Here is a 2,956-nt window from a genome sequence, read left to right as displayed (position 1 = left end):
ACAGAGGGTCATGGGATGCCTCGCGGCCCTGAGCCGCTTCATCTCACGCCTCGGCGAAAGAGGTCTGCCTCTGTACCGCCTCTTAAGGAAGACCGAGTGTTTCGCTTGGACCCCTGAGGCCGAGGAAGCCCTCGGGAACCTGAAGGCGCTCCTTACAAAGGCGCCTGTCTTGGTGCCCCCAGCTGATGGAGAAGCCCTCTTGGTCTACGTCGCCGCTACCACTCAGGTGGTTAGCGCCGCGATTATGGTCGAAAGGAAAGAGGAAGGGCATGCACTGCCCGTTCAGAGGCCAGTCTACTTCGTCAGCGAGGTACTGTCCGAGACCAAGATCCGCTACCCACAAGTTCAGAAGCTGCTGTATGCTGTGATCCTGACGAGGCAGAAGTTACGGCACTACTTCGAGTCTCATCCGGTAACTGTGGTGTCATCCTTCCCCCTGGGGGAGATCATCCAGTGCCGAGAGGCCTCGGGCAGGATCGCAAAGTGGGCAGTGGAAATCATGGGCGAAACGATCTCGTTCGCCCCTCGGAAGGCCATCAAGTCCCAGGTGTTGGCGGACTTCATGGCCGAATGGGTCGACACCCAGCTACCAACGGTTCCGATCCAACCGGAGCTCTGGACCATGTTTTTCGATGGGTCGCTGATGAAGACGGGAGCCGGCGCGGGCCTGCTCTTCATCTCGCCCCTCGGGAAGCACCTGCGCTACGTGCTACGCCTCCATTTCCCGGCATCCAACAATGTGGCTGAGTACGAGGCTCTGGTCAATGGGTTGCAGATCGCCATCGAGCTAGGGGTCAGACGCCTCGACGCCCGCGGTGACTCGCAGCTCGTCATCAACCAAGTCATGAAGAACTCCCACTGCCGCGACCCGAAGATGGAGGCCTACTGCGATGAGGTTCGGTGCCTGGAAGACAAGTTCTTCGGGCTCGAGCTCAACCACATCGCTCGGTGCCACAACGAGACGGCGGACGAGCTGGCTAAAATAGCCTCGGGGCGAACAACGGTTCCCCCGGACGTCTTCTCCCGGGATCTGCATCAACCCTCCGTCAAGATCGACGACGCTCCCGAGCCCGAGGCACCCTCGGCACAGCCCGAGGCACCCTCGGCACAGCCCGAGGCGCCCTCGGCACAGCCCGAGGCACCCTCGGCTCAGCCCGAGGCGTCCGCGGTTCAGCCCGAGGTACCCTCGGCCCCCGAGGGTGAGGCACTGGACGTCGAGGAGGGGCAGAGCGGGGCCACACCTGATCGAGATTGGCAGGCCCCGTACCTGCAATATCTCCGCCGAGGAGAGCTACCCCTCGACCAAGCCGAGGCTCGGCGGGTAGCGCGACGCGCCAAGTCATTCATCTTGCTGGGCGATGAGGAGGAGCTCTACCACCGGAGCCCCTCGGGCATCCTCCAGCGATGCATCTCCATCGCCGAAGGTCAGGAACTCCTGCAAGAAATACACTCGGGGGCTTGCGGCCATCATGCAGCGCCTCGAGCTCTTGTCGGGAATGCCTTCCGGCAAGGCTTCTACTGGCCAACGGCGGTGGCTGACGCCACTAGAATTGTCCGCACCTGCGAAGGGTGCCAATTCTATGCGATGCAGACCCACCTGCCCGCTCAGGCTCTGCAGATGATACCCATCACCTAGCCCTTTGCTGTATGGGGTCTGGACCTCGTCGGTCCCTTACAGAAGGCGCCCGGGGGCTACACGCACCTGCTGGTCGCCATCGACAAATTCTCCAAGTGGATCGAGGTCCGACCCCTGAACAACATCAGGTCCGAGCAGGCGGTGGCGTTCTTCACCAACATCATCCATCGCTTCGGGGTCCCGAACTCCATCATCACCGACAACGGTACCCAGTTCACCGGCAAAAAATTCTTGGATTTTTGCGAGGATCACCACATCCGGGTGGACTGGGCCGCCGTGGCCCATCCCATGTCGAATGGGCAAGTGGAGCGTGCCAACGGCATGATTCTGCAAGGGCTCAAGCCCCGGATCTACAACGGCCTCAACAAGTTCGGCAAGCGATGAATGAAGGAACTCCCCTCGGTGGTCTGGAGCCTGAGGACGACGCCAAGCCGAGCCACGGGTTTCACGCCGTTCTTCCTGGTCTACGGGGCCGAGGCCATCTTGCCCACTGACCTGGAATACGGCTCCCCGAGGACGAGGGCCTACAACGGTCAAAGCAACCAAGCTAGCCGAGAAGACTCACTGGACCAGCTGGAAGAGGCTCGGGACAAGGCCTTACTACACTCGGCGCGGTACCAGCAGTCCCTGCGACGCTACCACGCCCGAGGGGTCCGGCCCCGAGACCTCCAGGTGGGCGACCTGGTGCTTCGGCTGCGACAAGACGCCCGGGGGAGGCACAAGCTCACGCCCCCCTGGGAGGGGCCATTCGTCATCGCCAAAGTTCTGAAGCCCGGAACATACAAGCTGGCCAACAATCAAGGCGAGATCTACGGCAACGCTTGGAACATCAAACAGCTACGTCGCTTCTACCCTTAAGATGCTTTCAAGTTGTTCATATACCTCGCACCCACGCAAAGTTTAGTCATCAAGGAAGGGTCGGCCTCGCCTCGGCAAAGCCCGACCCTCCCTCGGGGGCTAAAAGGGGGGAGACCCCCTCTGCGTCGAATTTTTCCTCGAAAAAAGATCTCTTGTTAGCAGAATTTCTTTCGTGCTTTTTGACTACTTCGAAAAGCGGATCCTGGAAACGACGGAGTACACGTAAGCAGTCAAGGCTGACCGAGCCGAGGGACTCCTACGCCTCCAGGATACGGATACCTCACTCATCACCTTCTGCGATAAGTAACTCGCGTTCGGATAAAGTGATTCCGCGGACCGAACAAGTCTTCACGTTCGGAAGCTCTTCTGCCGAGGCGGTCCTTCAAGCCTTCTCGACTGAATCGGTGACAGGGCCTCATGGACGGGCGAAAGTACGCGTAAGCGGCAAGGCTGACCGAGCCG

Source organism: Zea mays, chromosome 4 (assembly GCF_902167145.1).
Source record: "Zea mays cultivar B73 chromosome 4, Zm-B73-REFERENCE-NAM-5.0, whole genome shotgun sequence".
NCBI classification, from domain to species: domain Eukaryota; kingdom Viridiplantae; phylum Streptophyta; class Magnoliopsida; order Poales; family Poaceae; genus Zea; species Zea mays.
The sequence above is the reverse complement of the archived record's forward strand: the minus strand, read 5'-3'. Positions refer to the sequence as shown.